We start from the raw sequence: 23,821 nt of genomic DNA, 5'->3' as shown, positions 1-23,821 counted from the left end.
GTTACATGACCTACTTCTGTCCAAACCACCAGGGTTTGAGGACAAGCTCCTCTTCCCTGACAACTAGGCTTTCAAATTGTTACTTTCTTCTTTCCTTTAATTGTGTGTATATCTGTCTTTCTGGTTCAAATCAAACCACAACAAATCCATCACCAATGTCTCTTATTTTTATTTACCTATTGGAGTTGCACGTCTGTGAATTTACCTGTCCACTTCACTCCTCAGAGTCCTACTCCATCTTCCTGACTCGCCCTAAATACATTTCCATCTTGCCAGACATTGGATGGAGATGGAGAATAGTACAATAATGTAGCCTCTAACAGTCCATCCATAACAAGTGAAACGGACATGATTATAGCCATCTTCTGTTTTATTTCCAATCCGAAACTCATCACTGTCTTAAGGCTACCACCTCTGTCTGCAGGCATACACAAGCATACAGAACTCTTCACTTGAGCAGGCATCCAAAACTAAAGTAAACTCATCATCACTTTCAGAAGGCTCTGGATCTCTGATCTGACAGCCAAAGAGAAGAGCAAGACAGGTATATGAAATGAATGATGCCACGCATTGCATCGGATGATTGCTGACTCTGAGCAAATCTGCATGAAGTAGAACTATACTATTAGTTTAAATAATACAAATTTACTTTTGTGACTCAAGTGATAGTTAGTGTTTCCATGTTGTTTAATAATATTAACCAATTGGGGGAGGAGCCAAGATGGTGACCGGGACGGTCGACTAGTCCTTCGGCTCCTGTGACCATCTCCTCCTGCGTGTCTATCCTGCCTGTGATCCTGTGCCAAAGCGGCACGAATGTATACCTGACTCCCTCCGGTGGCCGGCGGAGAAACTCTGGAGCCTGTACCTGTTTGCTGTCGGCAGCGCCGCCGGAAACGTCCCGCAGCCTGTTGTGGACTTGGGACCGGGGCCTCTAGTTGCAACCCAGGCCGGCCGCCGAGTGATAAACAACGGCTGACTGCAGCGCTTAGGTGCCGGCCGGATCGAGTTAGCCGGGAAGAGGCCGGTATTCGAGCTGAGCCTATGGCTGGACTGGCGGCGATGCTTGTGAAGTGCTTGCTACTTTTAGGCGCACCACTCGATCGTGGAGACACGTATTCCCCGCGTTACAGTGACGGCTTGTACTTTGCCCCGAGTTCGGCGGGCCACACCCGACCTCCACACCCAGCGGGGCTGTTTACTCTATGGACTGCTCTTCCACCGGTGTTTAAATCTTTCGCTGCTATTACTGGCTCTATGTAAGTAACCCGGCCCGAGTCAGTGGGACCGTGCTGCTGATCGCAACGAGCATGGATATCACCAGCTGTGAGGGAGCTGTACCCCGATGGGTCCCTGGGCGGCTGGATCGGTGCGACGTGCCCGGGGAGAGATGCGACAGAGACTGGCAATATGGTGACCTAATGTCGGCTATTGCCGACCTCCGGAGTTCCATGGAATCCTCTGCTCGAATTCTGACCGGCAAGCTGGAAGCGATCGTGTTTGATATGGGGCGTTCGGGAATGGTTGAACTGGCAGAACATGGCTGCACACCGCGTCCCTTGCCTCTCCGTGATAAGATGGCGGCCCTGTGTGACATTGATGGCGCCGAGGTTCCCTGCCCCGCTGCGTCCCCTACTAGGGAACTTATATGTCCGTGGCAAATATGGACTCTGGACCGGACTGGCGTCTGAAGTGCCCGCTCCGACCCCTGCTTCCTTCATATCGGGGGTCACCACTGAGGTCACTGTTGGACTCTGGAACTTCCTTCTTTGGCCCGACTTCATCGTATGCCACCTTGACTGTGTGCTTTTGGTCCTGGTCGGAATCCCCGGAGTGCCCTGCGGTGGGCATGAATGATGCCCGGTTGACCAACATCGGCGTTTTTGGACTACTGATTCTGCATTTGTGGGACACTTTGGTGAGCGAGGTTAGCCGAGACAGAACAGGACAGGGGTGAAAGCAGCTTACAACTGGTTGATGGTTTCATTGTTGCTGACCGGGAGGGAGGAGAGGCGAGCTATTTTTGTGGGTGTAGTATACTGACTGTGCGATTTATATTTAGCTCGCTGGATACTGCCTTTTCTTATTGACCTTACATTTCGTGCTGGTACTGGTGCTGCAGGGGGGAGGGGCCGAGGGACTGGTGAGGACTCCCCTCCGTTATATACTACTTCATTGTAGTTTTAGTTTTGGATCTTTTTCTTCTCTTCTACACTTCGGGACTCTCTTTTTGGGGCGACAGGCACACTGCTAGGGGGGGGAAGGCCGTAGCCAGCTGGTGGGGTGCAGGGTGGGGGGTTGGAGGGGTTTAGTTTTTTTTTTCCTTTTTGTTCTATGGGCCTACTGTTCTTTTTTCTTTTTTCCTCTGTGTTTCATAATGGATAGATCCTTTGTTCGTTGAAGTTTTAGCGATGTGTACTCCTGCTTGCTTAGATGTTTCCTTCTATGAGGGTATTCTTGAGGATGGTGTTATGACCGAACTCTATGCCTATTTTTCTGATCCTCAGATGTTGGAATCGACGTACTGATTTGGACTGTCCTGTCGTCACTTATCCGTATGAACAAAAACTAAAACTTGACTGCAGTCAGCCTGTAATTAATCTTGTGTGCACCGACGCTTAATTATGTATGGTACTGTCAATTTTTTTTTTGAGATTCTGGATGGTCTCTGTGTACAAATGGTATCAATAAAGGCCTTCCAAAAAAAAATATAATAATAATATTAACCAATTGTATACTCCTACTACTGCAGGTGCAGTCTGGACTTACTTAATCGTAGTCACTCACTATAGACTGAGTTGCTGTTGGTCTGTTGGACAACACGTACACGTTCCACACCTGATGATGATTGATGATGATGACCACCATACTATCTTTGCATGCTGTCAGTCAGTTGGATCTGAGATGATTGATGGAATACATTTCAGGAAATGCAATACAAGGTAAATACAACCAATCAACAAGAGCCACAGCAGACCTAGCCTACATGTCTGTGCAGTGGTGGAGTCAAATAGTGGTATGATGACTGACAGTGGTGTATTGATTTCGTCACTTGATTTGGAAAATTTTAGGTTTCTGTATGTATATGCCTTTTGTCTGGCTCTGTCAAAAATTAAAGTAAATGGAGTTTGGGTCACGGACTCACTTCTAGATTAATGCTGTGTAACTATTAGAGTGGACACAATGTATCCAAGCCTTCTCAGTCTAAAAGTCTTCTCGCTCACGAGTCTTGTCTTTTTGCACTACACTGTAATTGATTTTTTTTTCATTCATTTATTTTTTAATACCCCTTTTGTTTTTCTATCAACACTTACAGGCCGGACTTTTACCCAGTGCTATTATACTTGGAGCAACAACTCACACTTACCTTATCAATCCTCATCAGCCAGCCAGTGGCACCCAAGAATGATGTTCAGAATATCCATGGAAGGGAGGACCAAGATGTATGACGAGATACAACTACACATTTGGACCTGGATAATACAGTAACTTTAGTATCATTTTCGTATTTTTAATAATTTGATTCCTTTTTTCTCTTCATTAATTTTACGACTGTATGACTTTGTTTGGTAATTGCTCCCTACAACTATGTTATAATTTTCTTTGCTAGCTTTCAGCCCGGTACAGCAGGTAATTATGGTGTCTCTGAGGACATACAGCCAAGGAAAATGTCATATATAATAAACGTGTACTGTCGAATTGTCTAGTAGTAGTTAAGTACTACTCATTATTAACCATCAAGTTATCTTCATCATGCATGCATTTCCTTTTTCTACCTTTAGTTTATAGATGTATTGGATAGTGGATCATCAATCATCGTCTTCATTGTTTTGCTTTTGATGTCTACATGCGTACTGTTTTTCGTTGTCAAACCTTTCCCCAAACCCCCTTCCCATCCATTCATCAAACCCTAACCCTCTTCCCCCGGGCTTTGTGGTTTTATATTGAGGTATGATGTGAATACATTAAATCTACACCAACAATTGATCGCACGCTTGCTGGGGCAGATGTGGTGAAAATACCACTAAATGTCAACGAGACAGGGCGAGGATCTTCTTCTGCATGCCCACCCATGATCAGTGTATGTACAAGCAAAATAATTTTCCAAAGGGACCCACTGAATACATTTTAATAAATTGCCGGCATTGATTGGATTTACAGCATTAAAGTTTACGAATTAGGATTGTGTTTAAGTGACTCCTTCAACACAACTACAGTTTAACTTCTTATCTTCTTGTACTAGGCTGTCCCCGACACCATTGTTTTCTTTTAGTTTAGAAGTTGCAATATTGTTTGTTTGTCAGTCTTCTTATGTACTGTACTTTTCTACTACTGCCACAGTCTCTCTCAGGCAAATGACTGTCTCTTTCTTTTTGTTTGCAAATGCTAGTGCCAGTGTCTACTACTACCACCACAACCACAGCATCTTCTCCATTGTCTTGGGAAACCATGCAGCCGTTACTGTGCCGAACTTAATCATCATCAATCACAGGTAAGATAAGTTTGCTGGGAGGTATAATGGAGTAGGAGGAGCGACTGGTAGTACTAGTAGGACAAATATAACTCAGTGAGGGGTACCGTATCAATCTGGTTGCATGTTACAAAATTGACAGATTATTTAAATCAAACACTGGCTGCTGCCCTGCTTCTGCAAGTAAACCTTGTGACGTACATTAATTCATGAAACAGTAACCCCACCACAAAACATTAACATTGTATGTGTAAGTATAAATAAATAACATTTATTTTCATAAAAAAATAGCCTATCCCACACCTCACCCACCCCTCTCCCTAACCCCAACCAATGTCCAAATCCAACGAATGTCCAAGAGAAACCCCAACACCCAATTCCCACCCTCCAACAAAAGTATCAAAAAGGGGCAAATCCACAGGGTCCATCTATAATTGCCAGGCTTTAAGGTGTTTTTCCACCAGGATTTCAAAGCGCTCCTCTAATTAGTCCTCCAGCTGTGCCTTCTGGAGGATAAGTTGTTGGCAAAATGCACAACACCTACATTTGCATCCATGTGGGAGGACGGCAGATGTTGACAAATGGCAGCGGTGGGCGGCTGCCTGACTGCAGTGCCGTACTCCTGCAGGTGGGGCCTGGCTGGGGCTCGGGGCATCAGATGAGGCAGCAGCTACTGCCGCCGCCTCCTCTTCCTCGGCCTGAGCCACTAGCCGGCGGTATTCCTCCACGATGGTGAAGTTTTCGTTGCTTAACAAACCTTAGCTGGTTTCAATGTCACCAACAACCACCCATGCGTCCACTCCTTCCTTCGTTGCCTTGGCTTTGGGTTTGACACAAACACCGCTGATGATTCTTGCTTTCCACTATCCACCCATATTGTGTCGCCCACCCAGGCAGGCATTTTCTTTCACCTTCCACCCATCCTTCAACAACCCATGCATCTGAATCCTATCAGCCACCTGCATGCTGCTTCCAAAGTATAATTCTCATCTAGTCGTGTTACAACTCTTTTGTCCTTCCTCCTTCCACCCTAGTTCTTGCTTTTTTTGTTCAACACATCCATCAAGGTCATCTGATCTGACTTTAAATCTTCTCCATAACTTTCACAGCTGAGTTGGAGTCTGATAGAAGAGGCCTTTGTTTACTCAACTCACGCTGGTATTGCTTTTGCTAATGCATTGGTAATGATAAGTAAAGGGTGTCTTCTTCAACCGTTGTATATTGTTCAGAACAACTTCAAGTTCATACTTACTTAATACGTCTCACAGTACAGTGAGGGAAGTGTTCCCCTTCCAGCTAGTAATGCCGATAAGTATTGAATATACTTATCACCGCCGACCGCTGCTGTTTTCTCCCCACTGCTGCTCCTGCAGGTGCAGCATCTCCTGCCCCCTCCTGAATGGCAGCATTGGCATTGTTGCTGGCCCCGTCGGCACGGCTGGTTGGTACTGGTAGTGCACCTATAAAAACAAGTACACCTTTTTAGATGCCTGTACACCTCCCCCTATTTTACTCGTTTTTTCACCAAGAAGGAAGATTGAAAAAACAGTTAAAGTACAACATAAATCATCACTAGTCCAAATTGCGTACTACAGTAGAGTCAGTAGACAGACATTAGTAGTATTAATTTATTATATGGTCCCTAGGGTCATCTTATCTGTACTCCTACTCTATTCGTTGGAAAGTTAGCCTGAGCCATGTAACCATTTTAGATTCATGTCTACTGTTTTGTGCATGTTGTTACCTCGCAGCTTGTTGCGCAGTAAGACACCTTCGAGGCCAGATGAGTGTTGCATACAAGTGAATAGGTTGAAAAACAAGACACTTTTTTATGGAGTTTGGTTAGTCCCTATTGCTTAACCATAACGTTACACTTTTTGGCATGACTGCAAAAAGCTTGCATAATTGTATTTTATACAGTCTAACGTGCCCCATTTTTCTGATAATAGGCAGAGGAGAAGATTACCTTCTACGAACCAGAGATTTGCAGAGCTTACGAAAGATGCATGTAACCAGTATACGTTCAACGGTGAGGGGTCTCCCACAATTCCCACAGTTCTCTATCATGCACTAGTTGTACAAATGTTTAGTTTTAGTCTTCTTTATTTTGCAAGTTGGTGCAGGATGTATTTCATGGAACAACATACAAAGCTTGTTATTATTTGAAAAAAATAAAGCTTTGAACTTGCACATAGACTCTGTGGTATATTTGGAGTGTCTGTGGTGTTGTGGACTTACACGAGTGAGTGAGCAAAAGGGTGTTATGTTCTGGGTTGTGTAATAAAATCATTGGGTATCTTCGTGTGGGGGTCAGGACAAATGACTAATGACTGAGACACTCTAGTTAGTCGGTCAGTGAATTGTGGGTTCTAAGTTCTGTGACTGAGGTGTAAGTAAGGTCCAACCTCCCATCACCAACATCCTATTTTCTTGTGCATAGTTCTGTATGGGGCTGTGCGGAATACCACAACAGTAGCAGTAGTATGTACTACTAGCCTAGCAAAAAATACTAGACAAACATCTGGTTGCGCATTTTGTTGGTGGGAATTGTCAAAGCCTAGAGATTAAAGAGGAAAACACAAAGGACAGGAGTGGACCCAGTGGCTACAGCTAATCTATCACAGCTTTATTAAAAAAAATACCTTAACTAAGGAGTGGCCAACAGGGCAAGCTTTGCTACAGATAGTCTAATAGTAGTAGTACAGAGAGTCATAGCAGAGGCAGTTTGAAGGATCTGAAAGGCAGGGATACCCAAAAGTTGGAAAACAGATAATGAAGCTTCTGTTAAAAATTGAATTAGGAGGAAGCTTAATTAATAGTTTGGAAAAAATAAGGTGTGTTAAAAGTTAGGTAAATATATTTATTAATAATATAAGCACTGTTGGACTTACTGGGGTCAGCAGCAGGATCCTTGGTAGAGGAGCGTTTCTCTGGTGGTTGTTGTCCCGCCAACTCGGACCCCGTCTTCTTGCCCCTGGGTGCTGATCATGTAAGAAAAATTGAAGAAAGAGAGAAACATTGAGTGCTGTGAAATAAAAAAATCACTAAAAAAAACGCTCAAACATTTTAGGAAACAACAATTGCAATATAATTGACCTATCTAAATGACTACTGGCTTGCTGGATTCACGGACCGTCTACTTATATGAACACTAATCAAATGTTCCATAATCCTTCTGATTGTAGACTACTAACTAATGAAGCCAGTACCACCTGACCTACACCACCTATTCCAGATGGGCCAAATGTTCAGTAAGTCGGCATTTCCGTTTTATCTTTGCCAGCAAAAATGCATAGATGCGGTGGAGAACACATGCATACATTTGTGCATCCACCAAATTGTTGGTTGGGTGCGTCATATGAAGTTCTGCTACAGACTCAGTGACAATGCTATTGCTAAGCCTACCATTCACTAAACAAACTACAAAAAGGTTCTATGGAGGACTGGGCCAAGAAGCAGCATTTAGTGACAGGGAAGGCGTCACGCAGACCATCAAAAAAATATGAACTAAAACTAAGTAAACCTGTTATCCACCCACCACTATTTCACTGAAGCACAATGGAAGGACTCGACTCTAGCAATACCTAACTTCAGTTCTCTAAAGTAAACTCTAACATCAATAATCAGCCCAAGCTAGTGCAAAGTTACAAACAAGTAAGAGAAGTGACAAGAAGCACCTGTGTCTTACAATCACAGAAGATTTTGGAACCGAATTGATCTGCAATGTAACTAAGCGCACCAGTAATCTTGTTATTTGTCCAAAAATTATACACAATACTTATACTACCATATATTACTAGCTACTCACCAAGCCCCAAGACCTTGACACCTAGCAGGTCCAACAGGTCCTGCTCCCAGTCCAGGATGTCGGACCACCAGTGGGCCAGCTGCTGGTGGGTGCGCCGGATCCCCGAGCAGCGAAACACTGCCCGGCGCACCTTCGCCCATTGGCGCTGACGCTCCTGGGTAAGGTACTGGAGCCTGGACTGCCGCCTGCTGCCAAGGTCAAGGGAAGGTGGCGCTTGACGAAGAAAATCAGGGTGGCCACCTCCGCCTCCCCGAAAAGTTGTCGGGCCTGCACCCCTGCAGGGCGCATTCTGCCGCAAGGCAGCTGGCTCTTGGGCGCAGGCACCTTTCCCTTGGATCCGGTACTGCTGCCCTTGGCCATGGTTCTTGGGTAGAGGCAGAAAAGAAAAGAAGGAAAAAATAAATTTAGATAGAAGAAGTAGGAGTTTGAATAAATAAGTAAAATAAAATAGTAGAAAAGTAAAAACACAGTGAAAGTAGAAATAAATCACAAAATATAAACTTAGGGACAGAGAGACAGAGATGATAAATAAATAAAGTGAGGAAAACAGTGAAAATAAGTAAAGATTGCAAAGATTAAAGCAGGATAGAAAACTAGGCTCAGAACCATAGCATAGAGTCAAAAACAAGAAGGCCGCATCTGTCGCGACCACGTGGGTAAGTTTTTGTGATATTTCTCGCTAACATGCACTTGTCGTTGTGAAGAAGTAGATAGCATTCCCGAACATGACATGCACAATGCAAACACGTTATACGCAACCCGGAACAGGAAATAAGGCAATGTGAGCATACAGACAGTGCCCCGAACACGCACAACACGCTCCCGAGCAAAAAAAAGGTTTGCGAACGTGTCCGACAAACTACTACGCACGCTTGCGAAGCTCGTGTAGTACAAGAACGTCTTCGCGTAGCTTCGTGTAGCACGACTACGCGTACTACGCCCTCCCCTAATTTTAAATACAAAGAACTCATTACAAATATGCGACAGGCAAATAATGTTGATTATTGAACTATTCTTCAAGATATAAGAATTGGAGTACTGACAGAACATGGCAAACAAGCTTTGTAGAGTCGATTGCTTTCCAATTTGTTTCCAAATGAAAATATAGTTCCTGAGAAAATATATATGAAAATTGCAGAAAATAAATCTATAATCTGCTTAATGCATGAGTGTTCTATATTCAACGAACAACTTTTGAAGCTGGAAAATGAAGAAGTAATAAAAATGGAAGCCATTGATAAAATAGAGCATGAAGGATTCACTATTATTTTGACAGAATTTTTTTTTTTTTAAATTGGATTCTTTAGAATAATCGATATCTAAAACTGCTTGTTTAGAAAAAAATCTATATGCATGTATAAACTGTTGGGTAATTTTAAGGCATAATTTGGATGTAGAAAAAGGTTTAGTTAATTAAGCAATGGGAAAAGTTGTGAATTTTGTTAATTATCAGAATAAAGATGGAACTGAATTTTAAAAAATTAAATTTGATTCGATTGAAGAAGTAAAACAAATTGGTTGTTGTTCAGTTCATTTTTTGCTTGTTAAAGATGTATATGTTCGTAGAAAAGTTTCCACTTTCTCTGGCATATGCAGTGACTATTCATACATTTCAAGGTTTAAGTGTAGACAGTGCTTTGGTGAACATTGGAAGAACTGTGTTTAAAGAGGGTATGGCATGTGTTGCTTTGTCCCGAGACAGAACTTTATCTGGTTTGTTTTTGATTGATTTTGATGATACAAAGGGTACTGCAGATGCCAACTGTGTGAAAGAGGATAACAGGTTAAGAAGAGCATATGCTCCCAATTTAGGTCAATATCCTGTATTTGAAAAGTATGTGGTAGGTCAAAAAGAAGGTATGAGAATATCTGTAGTGAAGATATAAAGAAGGTTGGTTATCAGTTTGAAAATAGTTTAGGTGTGAACTGCTATGCTAATGTAGTGGTCAATGTTCTTTTTTGCTTGAAAGTTTGCAACAGCAAATTATGGAGAATCGGGAAAAAAGATTTTGTTCCTTGAGAACTGACGAAAGTTAAATAGAAAGCATTTGTGATATTCGTAATCTTTTGGATGTATGTTCTGGTTCTACCAATTTAAACAGAATAACCAACAGGATGCTCAGGAATTTCTAATGTATATGCTTACCGTATTAGAAAGTGAAGGCATAGAAATTGAAAATCTTTTTGACCTTTGTTATAAATCGCAACATCATTGTGAAAATTGTATGTTTACATGTAGCACTAACATATACACTGAAAGATTTATATTTGACATTACCAGACTGTAAATCAGTGTCTTTCAACACACTAGTTAAAGCAGCAAATCAAAACATGGAGTGTAGCTAATGCAAATGAGAAATGTTTTCAACATTATTTATACAAAGATATGGACAATACATAATTTTAATGATGCAACGTTGTACAGCTGATGGAAGAAAATTGGACACTTTAATTAAACATTTTGTAGCAAGTCAACTATCAATATTAGGAAGGACTTTTGTAGCTGCAGCACTTATTTTCCATGATGGTCCTTCCCCAACATCTGGACATTACACTGCCTATTTAAAATGTGATAAAGGATGGACATATTGTAATGATGCTCAGTTGGTTTTTAAATAAAGTTTGCCTAGCGAATTACCAAATTCCTACCTAATATTTTTAAAGCCAAAGTTTTAAGAACCTAATTCGGCCTCTGAGGAATTTAATATTATGTATTAAAACGATTACTATTGGACAATTTCAATATAAAGGATGTCAAGAATACTATTTGGCTAAGAGGAAAGGTATATATTTGAATTAGGGAATTTTTCTTGCACATTCTAGCAGTATATATTTTTCAAGAACGTTATTTACAGTGTATGAAAACTAAAAATAATTGCTCATCGTATTATTTGAGTTCTTTCATATTCAAGTAAGAAATTTCTTTTAGAAGAAAGCATTTTACATATGTGTGATTTGTATTATATGGTTTGTTATTGAGGATATAGTTTTTGTGGAAAGTTCAGAAATAGTTGGGTATATGATAAATATGTTTGATGTAGTTTTGTTTTTATTAAACAATCTTATTGATTGTTTTTTGCAATATATTCTGAGAACAGCAAAAAAAAGGCAGAGAAAATAATTTATAAAATGTTAAAATTCTGCTGTGAGGTAAGTCCTTCTTCTTGAAGAGGTAAACTCTGTCTGGGAGGTCGTGTTCATTGGGACAACCTTTTTGTGTGGATATATATCAAAACAATACCCTTGAAGGCATAGAGTGATGGATAAAAAGAAGGAGAGAACTTTAGGTAGTTCCCAAGTTAAGGTGGAAGGCAGCTCCTTTATAGAGCACACTCAACACCAGTGACACTCTAAATTTGCTCACCTCAAATGTCTGCTTTTTCTATCAAAGTTTTTAAGCATAGGATGAGCCCAGTGCTATCCACGCCGAGATAAAAATGGACAAAGTATTTTGCCATTTGTACAGCAAACTCTTTAGGTAAATTTAGAGTGTCGCTGGTGTTGAGGGTGCTCTATGCAGGAGCTGCCTTCCACCTAAACTTGGGAACTACCCAGAGTTCTCTCCTTTTTTGCATATATGTATCTATATATATATATAGATGCGCAGTAACACTCCTTAAACCACCTCCAAATCTGTTAAGACCGGCGAAGCAAAGTAACAGGAGACGGACCACATGATCTGGCCATAAAATGTTTTATTGGCCCTGGAAAACAGCCATGAGGCGTTACGGGCTACAAGAGCCCTTGTTCACATGCAGAGCGGTTAAATTTTTTTGTCATTTTTAAGCAGTAAAAACAAGTGCCTGCCCCCTGACATCAGCTTGTAGGTCACGTGACAATGGATATGGAAGAGGTGCTATTTTCAGCGGATTCAGCATAAATGCTTGTAAAAAAAGCGGTATTTTTCGCACAAAGCACATTCCTACTTGCAAATATAGAAACAAAAATATTGCTTCTAAATTGGCCACTATTTACATTACACATTACTTTGCAAAAACAGCCCTTCCTAAAAAGAGAAACACGTCAATCCTGATGGAAAATATTTCTGCATGAATGCTTATACTCGGTATGAGTTTTGAGTACTCTTGACGATGTGACACCACTCGTCGAACTTCACAATTGAGCTCAAAACGTTTTGTATTGGGATAAATCCTTAATCTTAAAGCCATTTCTGAACATATATACATCTGTCCACAGAGAGCTTATAACGAAACCAGGGAGGAACTAGTATCAACATAGTGCATATACGGTTATAAATATATCTTAAAAAACACCTCAGCTAAAATGTGCTAAAAACTGTGCAAAACAGTGCAGATCAATATATGAATAAAGTGCAAAAAGTGAATGATGAATAGATCTGTATAAATACGTATAAATATGCTTCAACAATAAAAATTGGTCAGGGCCTAAATTCATTGCTAAAAAACATAGAAATAACACATTAACATTTAAAACAGTAATTCGTCATTTTCAAAAACTGGTGGACACCTTCAAAGTGAAAATAAGAGAGGGAATCAAAATTTCATTATATTAACAGGAGAATAAGTTAACAACAAAGTTGATGCCGGGTAACAGGGAACCTGACTACCCGACCACTCCCTCACGATATATGAGGGAAGTAGATAACCAATGTAGATATATTTCTATTTAAGTCATGTGTAATGTGATAGGTAACAGGGACCCTGAATACCTAATAATCTACGGACACTTATATGAAAAAAAAATTATGAACCCATATCTCAAGGGGAGAGACTCGCAATCACACCGGCACCTGTGGTCTTTTGTTATTAATGCAGCTAGGACAGCAATCTACTCAGAAAGATCTTGAACTATTCTCACAAAAAGTTGTGCATGTCTTCAGTATTGTTAAGACCATTTGGCCACTTACTGTTGATTTCTAAGATCATAGTGGTCTGAAGTTGCCTTAGTTTTTGCTCCCTGTTCCCTCCCTTGCGTGGTTTGTTAATGGACCCAACCACATAATAGGTTAAACAGGCAACATAGTTATTGTGTTTCATTTTAAAATGACGCGCAACCGGATATGCGGGGTCACTGTGCAGGTTGGCTTTCAAATGCTGCAGAATTCTGATGTGCACTTGTAGTTTTGTACTGCCTATATAGTTGAGGCCACAGGTGCTCGTCAGAAGGTACACAGCAAATTCAGTTTTACAGTTGTAGTTGCATGCAATCAGAATGTCTTTGGAGCAAAAAGGAGTCTGATCATGGGTTTTATTGATTCCGAATTTGCATGCCCTGCAAGAGGAGCATTTTCGAAATCCTGGCGCTGGTTGTAACCACATATTTTTCTGTCTTGTCTCAGGGCTACTTTTGTCAAGCACCGCACCCATATTTTTGGCTCTACAAAAAGTGACCAACGGCATACTAGGTAGTTGAGCACCCAGTATGTTGTCCGTTAACAGAATAGGCCAATTTTTTTAATATTAGTTCTGATTTTATTCTCCTCATTGCTATAGGCCGTGATTAGTCTAGGGCATTCCGTCTTTCTAATAGCAGGTGTCTTGTTGGGTACCTCCTGCATAACTCCAGAAGGATTCAGTGCAAACAGGCTATCTCTTGGACGTGTATTGGCTTTAACCAAAGCCTGATTTAACAATGCATCTGAATAGCCACGTTCCTTAAGCCTAACCTTCATGTCCTTTACATATTTTTCATATTCTTCATAAGAACTGCAGATACGTTTCCGGCTTAAAGCCTCACCATCGGGCATACTGCTAATGGTGTGTTTAGGGTGAAGGCTGGAAGAGTGTAATGTTGTGTTCCCAGCTGTGGGTTTCCTGAAAAGTGTAGTTTCCAACCTACCATCCTTGACAAACACTTTGACATCTAGAAAATCTACTCATTCTTGTTCATGTGTGAAGTGAAGTTGAGGAGGAGGGAATTGTTACTAATTTCATTTACAAAAGCCAATGCCTCGTCCTCGTCCCCTTGCCAAAGAATAAAAATGTCATCAATGTAACATTTTCACTGACCCAAGTCTGATGTTCGACGTTAAGGACCTGTTCCTCCCACCAGCCTACGTGTAAACAAGCATAGCTGGGGGAGAAACAGGATCCCATCGTAACAACCCTTAATTGCCTCCACACGTCTTTACCAAAAAGAAAAAAGTTATTACATAAACACCATTCAATGAGATTAATGATTACTTTGTTATGTTCATAAAAGTCCACAGATCGTTTATCAAGGAAGTGATTAACTGCTTGTAACCGCATGAATGTGCTATACTAGTATAGAGGGACTCCACGTCCAAAGTTATCAACAACATATCACTGGTCCATTCTGAATCTCTCATTTTTTGCAAAAAATCACTAGTGTCACAGACAAAACTAGGCAAGTACTTAACCAAATCTTGCAAAAAAAAGTCAATGTATTCACCAAAATGCTCACTTGCGCTATTAATCGCCGAAATAATCGGTCTGCCAGTTGTTGGAATAGTGCACTTATGAACCTTGGGGATTAGGTAAAACACAGGAAGGACAGGGAACTCGTTAGTTCTTCCCTGCGCGATTTGTGTAATAACTTGGATAGTGTCTCATTAGCTTTAGTATATTCTTTGTAATTCTTTTTAATTCGTCCTTACATAGCAGTTAGCATCATTTAATTGTCTATATGCCAGATGAGCGTTGCATACAAGTGGTTGAAAAACAAGGCACTTTTTTTATGGAGTTTGGTTAGTCCCTATTTCTTAGCCCTATTGCTTAGCCATAACGTTACACTTTTTGGCATGACTGCAAAAAGCTTGCATAATTGTATTTTATACTGTCAAACGTGCCCCGTTTTTCTCATAATAGGCAGATGAGAGGATTGCCTTCTACAAACCAGAGATTTGCAGAGCTTACGAAAGATGCATGTAACCAGTATACGTTCAACGGTGAGGGGTCTCCCACAATTCCCACAGTTCTCTATCATGCACTAGTTTTACAAATGTTTCGTTTTAATCTTCTTTATATTGCAAGTTAGAGCTGGATGTATTTCATGGAACAACTTACAAAGCTTGTTATTATTTGAAGAAAATAAAGCTTTGTACTTGCACTTAGACTCTGTGGTATATTTGGAGTGTCTGTGGTGTTGTGGACTTACGCGAGTGAGTGAGCAAAAGGGTGTTATGTTCTGGGTTGTGTAATAGAAATCATTGGGTATCTTCGTGTGAAGGTCAGGACAAATGACTAATGACTGAGGCACTACAGCTAGTCTGTCAGTGAATTGTGGATTCTAAGTTCTGTGACTGAGGTGTATGTAAGGTTCAACCTCCCATCACCAACATCCTATTTTCTTGTGCATAGTTCTGTATGTGGCTGTGCAGAATACCACAACAGTAGTAGTAGTATGTACTACTAGCCTTGCAAAAAATACTAGACAAACATCTGGTTGCGCATTTTGTTGGTGGGAATTATCAAAGCCTAGAGATTAAAGAGGACAACACAAAGGACAGGAGTGGACCCAGTGGCTACAGCTAATCTATCACAGCTTTATTCAAAAGAATACCTTAACTAAAGAGCGGCCAACAGGGCAAGCCTAGCTACATATAGTCTAATAGTAGTAGTACAGAGGGTCTTAGCAGAGGCAGTTTGAAGGATCTGAAAGGCAGGGTTACCCAAAAGTTGGAAAACAGATAATGAAGCTTCTGTTAAAAATTGAATTAGGAGGAAGCTTAATTAATAGTTTGGAAAAAATAATGTGTGTTAAAAGTTAGGGAAAAATATTTATTATTAATATGAGCACTGTGGGACTTACTGGGGCCAGCAGCAGGATCCTCGGTAGAGGAGCACTCCTCTGGTGGTTGTTGTCCCGCCAACTCGGACCCCGTCTTCTTGCCCCTGGGTGCTGATCATGTAAGAAAAAATTAAGAAAGAGAGAAACATTGATTGCTATGAAACAAAAAATGAGTAAAAAAAATGGTCAAACATTTTAGGAAACAAAAATTGCAATATAATTGACCTATCTAAACGACTACTGGCTTGCAGGATTCATGGACCGTCTACTTATATGAACACTAATCAAATGTTCCGTAATCATTCTGATTGCAGAATACTAACTAACGAAGCCAGTACCACCTGACCTACACCACCTTATTCTAGATGGGCCAATTGTTCAGTAAGTCGGCATTTCCATTTTATTTTTGCCAGCAAAAATGCATAGATGCGATAGAGGACACATGCATACATTTGTGCAGCCACCAAATTGATGGTTGGGTGCGTCTTATGATGTTGTGCTACTGACTCAGTGACAATGCTATTGCTAAGCCAACCACTCACTAAAGAAATTACAAAAAGGTTCTATGGAGGACTGGGGCAAGAAGCAGCATTTAGTGACAGAGAAGGCCTCACGCAGACCGTTAAAACATATGAACTAATACTAAGTAAACCTATTATCCATCCACCACTATTTCAATGAAGGACAATGGAAGGACTAGACTCTAGCAATAACTAACTTCAGTTCTCTAAAGTAAACTCTAACATCAATAATCAGCCCAAGCTAGGGCAAAGTAAAAAACAAGTAAGAGAAGTGCAGAGCAGCACCTGTGTCATACAATCACAGAAGATTTTTGAACGGAATGGATCTGCAATGTAACTAAGCGCACCAGTAATCTTGTTATTCGTCCTAGAATTATACACAATACTTATACTACTATGTATTACTAGCTACTCACCAAGCCCCAAGACCTCGACACCTAGCAGGTCCAACAGGTCCTGCTCCCGGTCCAGGATGTCGGACCACCAGTGGGCCAGCTGCTGGTGGGTGCGCCATATCCCCGAGCAGCGAAACACTGCCCGGCGCACCTTTGCCCACTGGCGCTGACGCTCCTAGGTAAGGTACCAGAGCCTGGCCTGCCGCCTGCTGCCAAGGTCAAGGTCAAGGGAAGGTGGCGCTTGACGAAGAAAGCCAGGGTGGCCACCTCCGCCTCCCCGACAAGTTGTCGGGCCTGCACCCCTGCAGGGCGCATTCTGCCGCAAGGCAGCTGGCTCTTGGGCGCAGGTACCTTGCCTTTGGATCCGGTACTGCTGCCCTTGGCCATGGTTCTAGGGTGATGTCACTGACCATTTAGTGAGTGATGTAATATGTGACGTCATCAGCAGTGCATTGCGGTCACGCGGGTTATACTTAGCTGAACTAACTATAACTGGGGAATTTCAATAGTTTGGTATGAGTGAAATGCCCAGCTAACTATAACACCCCTGAAACCTATGTTTTTTTCAGTGAATTTCCAAGGTTTTTTCAAATGATAATTCCTAACTATAACCTGCCTGAATTCCTAATTCTAATGTTCATTAAGAATATCTGTTTTTTTCCTTTCTTTTTTAATCATCATCCTGTTCTCAACCTAGTAAAAACAAAACTGCAAATATTACCACTCTTCAATTGATTCATTCCTCCAAGAAAATCACTACAAACCAGAACCACAACTAACGTTATTATATATATATATATATATATATATATATATATATATATATATATATATATATATATATATATATATATATATATATATATATATATATATATATATATATATATATATATATATATAAACTAGGCAATCCCATTGAAGAAAAAAAAACACCACTTCCCCATACTTTCAACAACAAACCAAATCTACAATGCTACCTAAAGAAAGAGGCGATGGTTCCATTGACCACTAACAAATTAATATCAACATTTACCTAGTGTAAGGACGTTGACTATTTACTGTGTGAATTACATCCAACTCACACCCATATTTAAAGACGAATATGTGATAGAAGTACTAATTATGCACTTCCAACACACATGAAAATGTCAACACCCAGCGCCACTACCACTACAGCCACCCCTCCTGACCCCTCCCCCTCTACTACCTCAGAGGCAGCGCAAAACAGGACAATGGACCTTCCTAAAATAATATATCCCCTCAACAGCACACTAGCTCAATGTTCAGAGATGTGGCAACTAACTATGTATAAGGGAGGAAACACACACATCAACAATAATTTACACAATGCCAAGACTACCGGTGAAAAGCTATACACAACTCACTATACAAACCAAAAACTTTTCCGTGTGTAGATATACTATTGATACGTGTAGTGTACTGCAAAGTGGACACAACCATATTATCTCAGACTCTGGAGGATATCTCGGTCATGTAGCTTTGTTGTCTCCCCCAACCTTGAAGCAGAAGACGAGTGGACTGGTTCAACAAATGCAACTCCAGCATAAGAGTATAAATAATTAGGCTACACATTAGGCGTGGTTCACTTCTGCAAAGAGAAAAGACTCTGCCACAGCAAAGGTCCTCACTCTGCCAAATGGCTGCTGCCATGACCACGTGCCTACTCAATACAGGTCCATTGCAAACTCAACGCCATGCCTCCTCGATATAGGCCCATTGCAAACTCAACGCCACATCACCGCAAACATATGTCTGTATTGACTACTGCCTTCGATCTACACTGCGACAGCAGGGTTCACAACTTGAATTCAGCTTTGGATTTACACTACGGACAGCATTGAAGTTAGCCTTGATTTATGTAAGGCAAAGACAATTGTACTCTAAGTCCTCAGATTTTGTTAAAGGATGCAACAAAAAACATTCCTCAATGTCTGTACTGACTACTGCCTTCGATCTTTGGTCCAGGGGCAGAGCCAGCACAAGACGCAGAGACTTTCCGACATGCGGCTTAGGACCTGAGAGTCCTGACGCTCCCTGTTGATGTACGCTGAATACTGACTTAAGGTAAAATGTAACTTGACCTATCTAGAAACAGAGTGCTAACAATTAACTTCACTGAGTACTTCACAAGTTGTGTAAGTAACGGATTTGTTTTTATATTGTTGTCCTGACGAATGCTCCATAGACCCGGCTGGGCGAAATGGGGCAGAAACATGTTGACTCGAACTAAAGTGATATAAAGAGATCCAGTAACACGATCTGCAATTACACTCACTCAATTTTTTTATAACAAAACCTCACCATATGCCAATTAAAGTCTTTTGAGGTGAAGTCTTGTTTTTTAGATACAACCCTCCCTCTCTTTTTTGGGGGGTGCCCATATATCTCTGGACACTACTACTTGTACCAGTGGTTGACTCAGGCTTGAGTCTGGCATATAGCACAAATTTGGACACCCAATGATAATGCCATAACGCATATGTGGGGCGGAAAAAAGATATACACTGCACAGTTAACATAGTGTTAATGAGGGTGATTCAATTTAACCTACGGTTACGTAGTTACAAGTGTCCATTCTCTCACTTGGTTATGTGATACTGCCTTCGATCTACACTGCGGACTGCAGAGTTTACAACTTGATATCAGTTTTGCATCTACACTACAGACAGCATTGAATTCAGTCTTGTTTTATTTAAGGCAGAGACAATTGTACTCTATGTCCTCAGATTTTGTTAAAGGATGTGACAAAAAACATTCCTCAATGTTTGTGTCGACTACTGCCTAAGATCTACACTGCAGACAGCAGGGTTTACAACTTGAATTCAGCTTTGCATCTACAATACAGACAGTAGAGAATACAGCCTTGATTTACTTAATGCAGAGGCAACTGCACTGTATGAGCTCGGGTTTTGTTAAAATAAGTGACAAAAATCATTTCTTGATGTCTGTGCTGACTACTGCCTTCGATCATAAGTGAGGACAGCAGGGATCACAACTTGAATTCAGCTTTGATCTACACTACGGACAACATTGTATTTAGCCTTTATTTATTTATATATATTTATTATATTATTATATATAGTACTGCCTTCGATCTACATTGTGACAGCTAACTAGTCACGTGGAAGGGCGATTGCACATGATGCATTCCAGTAAGAAAGAGACATTGCACCAGTGCGACCCACCCAAACCACGAATCATCGCAAGGTGCGCACATACTGAGTTCTTTAGGTACCTTTGACTCACTGCACCACAAGTAATCTCCCCGTGGCATTATTAAGGCACAATTCCCTAGGCAAAAAACATTGCTCCCAGTGCGGCCTTCCCGGACCACGCATCATCGCAGGTTACATACACGCCCAGTGCCAAAGGTACTACTAACTCAGTGCACCATAATTTATCGCCAAGTGGCCAAGTGGAAGTATTCAGTCAAAAGACATTGGTCCGAATGCGCCCCCTGTGGACCACGCAATATTGCAGGGTACGTACAAGCTCAGCGCCAAAGATACTACTAACTCAGTACACCATAAATCATCGCAAAGAAGAGTGAACAGTTTTATGTCAGCAATGAGGCATACGATCACTTTTAAGTGGAATTCGTGAAGAATTCAATCAACAAAAGACATTACTCAAATTACTGTGCCTCCCCCCGACCACGCATCATCGCAGGGTACAAACATGCTAAGCGCCAAAGGTACTACTAACTCAGTTCACCAAAAATCATCCCCATGTGCCTTACTAAGGCTAAATTCAAAAGACAAAAAACATTACTATCAGTATAGCCTGCCCAGACCACGCCTCATCGCAGGCTCCAATGAACCTTGTTGTTTCACGTGCCACTACCTCAGTGCACCACTTATCATTGCTGGCCGCACACATGCTAAATTGCCATTACTGTGCAGCTCTACTTAACACCATGTGGCCGTGGGCTCTTGCTTACCGCAGCCTCCTGCCTACACTGCGGTCATCAGAGCTCACAATTAAATAGACTGTTGATTCATTATTTGCAGAGCATATACCAAACTAATTATCACATCTATCAAACCTATACAATATCCCTTTAGTATGCTTCCTTCAAGAACTTCTTTTATAGATTTCGTTGAATAATAAAATTCATGCTGCAAGTGCAAAGGCACACTCAATGGCAGTCTACACTGCGGACAGCACAGGTCACAATTTGAACTATAATGTCCCTGAAACATACATATTTCAACAATGTTATTCCATACTTGTTTCATCTTTTATTTCAATCGTGATTACAGATGATGCAGTCCAGTAGGCAACAGACAATGCTTCCAGTGCAGACCGCTCGAACCACGCATCATCGCAGAGTGCGCACACGCTGAGCACCAGATGTATCACTAACTCAGTGCACCACAAATAATCTCCACGTGGCTTTATTAAGGCAAAATTCAGTAGTCAAAAGACATTCTTAGCAGTGCGGTCTGCCTGAACCACGCATCATCGCAGGCTCTACACAAACCAGCCCTACCTTAGTGCACCACAACTCATGAAACCTTTACGATAGAATCTTCTGTGTATTATTTCACATATTGTGCTCCTACCTTTGTACAGCAGAAGTCATAAACTCTTTATTATTGAATATCTGTGTATGATATCATGATTACTTTTCTACTTGTTACCAACAGCAACGTAATAAAATGGAGTCGAGCACACGTGCCCGTACCCACTTAAGCTATCTATCTGTGTCTGTGTATTTATTATGTTTGTAAAATGCTGCTCCTGCGCCCTACCACATTATATTGTGTTGTAAACAGTGTATGCAACCATCTTACCTCTGCCAGTAACAAAAACTTTGATTATATAACTTTCTCTCGCTCATTCTACAAATACGAACGTACAAACTGGATCATTACAATACTGCAAACAAAGTGTATAGTAAATTTATAAGTGTGTGTTATTGCTTGATGTGTTTATTTTTGAGCACCGTATTTACAGTACATTTTACAGGCATGCGTAGATTATGTCATTTCTCTACAATAACAGGATTTGGACGAGACTCCGAGCCTCGAACACTGATTTCCATCACCAAATTTGACAGTATACTCGAATGACCACATACGTATATATATTAGCTGCCCTTCATGTGCCAAAAACTGCAACCTAAAGCTTTTATAAACCTGTATTACTACAGCTAAAACACTCCAGTTGAATGTACAACAAACATTTATATTTGCAGAAATATGTCTCGTCCACCATCTTTTATGTGTGCAACTATGGATGAATATAGGGTCAGTGATACCCTGTACCTTCCATGTTGGCCATGTTGTGGGACTTTACAGACATAATGACAGATTTCCGTTTAAGACCTGGGTGATGGCAGCACTACAACACGGACGCCTGAATCAGCTGATTTCTCATATAGCTCACAACGGAACCACGCCCATAGCTCTGGAGTCATCATTCACAGCCTCACGCAGCACTGGCATACGTCAGTCGAGCCCACTCCGCGTACGCTTCCAGGAAAACACAACAAAGCTACATGGCCCAGATTGCCATTGTAGTGATTTCTTAGTTCCTGGTCTAGTTGTCAGAACGGCGCACACACTCCCTCATGGTGTCAAAGCCCTGCTCACCTGAGTTTCTGTTCAGTTCTGATGGAGGTTGAAGACAGTTCGACCCCACCCTGAAACTGCTTGTTCCAGCACACTAGTTTTAAAATAGTGCACTAAGAACCAGAAGCTCAAGGGAAGGGGGGAAGTGGATAAAATAAAAAAAGAGAGACAACACCATTCTTGCGTTTCCACTGTAGAAGAGCTGCTAAAATCTGCGGCCCTCTCTGACTTCTGTAGAAACTGGTGCCTAGGAAACATAAACAAAGAACAGATAAGTGCAACCTATCCCTAAATGTGTTCCTGACTAAAGCTTAATCTTATTAGAAATTCTCTTCTAAAAGTACCTCTTGGATCCTGGTCTCAATCTTCCAGGTTTGGAATGTGTAACTGTTCTGGGATGTGCTTTCTATTACTGTAAAACTTCTGTAAAATAAAACGAACATCATTATCAGAATTACCAACGTCTAACATTCACATTAATATAATTAAAGCCTAAATTCTTAATAGCAAACTCACTTTTCACACATTTCCAGACTTTTTATAAAACAAATACTGTACTTTTACATCAAAATACAGCAGGTAATTTGTGCAAGTCCTTGATTTACTCTTTGCCTTGCTGTCAATGGTTTCCTCTGTTCGATTCTTATAAAGGTTCCATGTAAAACAATGTTTATTTCACAAAGTTCCACAAAGTATTCTTGTAACAAAGGGTTTGAACCACAAAGTTCGTGGGAGATATCTTGTTCCAAATTGTCTTTACATGAATCCAGAAATCGCCAATAAAGTTCTTTCAGGTAATAAATGGTTTTGCACTTACATGTTGCTGAAAAGGGATACTGATCAGTCTAACCTTGACTTCTTTCTCTTTTGCAGGTCGATTGGAGTGGACAGAAGAGGGGCTGAGGCAAGAAGTAGTCGGAAACCAGAAGAAGGAAGAGCCTTAATTAAAGTTTTAATTCAAAAGTAATTTGGTGATGTAGCATTTCTTTTTTTGCTCTACGTTCAAAATATGTATAAAATGATTTTACAATAACATTTAAAGTAACCCATGTTTGTAATATTCATGCCTCAGTTAAATATATATATATATTTTTTTATTTTCGTTTATATTTTCCTCGTGGCAGATTCTGCAGTTGGACATCTAAGGGATGTCCTTTCATAACTTTCTGTTGTTTTTTTTAGAGAGTGCAGCAGCTTCCAAGACACGGTTCCTGGGCAGCTTGCTTGTTTCTCATTGTATCTGCAGTATGTCACATTGCTACAGGTTAACAGAGCTCACCTCCACAACTCCCACC

This window comes from Lissotriton vulgaris, unplaced genomic scaffold, assembly GCF_964263255.1.
Source record: "Lissotriton vulgaris unplaced genomic scaffold, aLisVul1.2 SCAFFOLD_3270, whole genome shotgun sequence".
Taxonomy (NCBI): Eukaryota; Metazoa; Chordata; class Amphibia; order Caudata; family Salamandridae; genus Lissotriton; species Lissotriton vulgaris.
Note: the sequence above shows the minus strand (reverse complement) of the source record.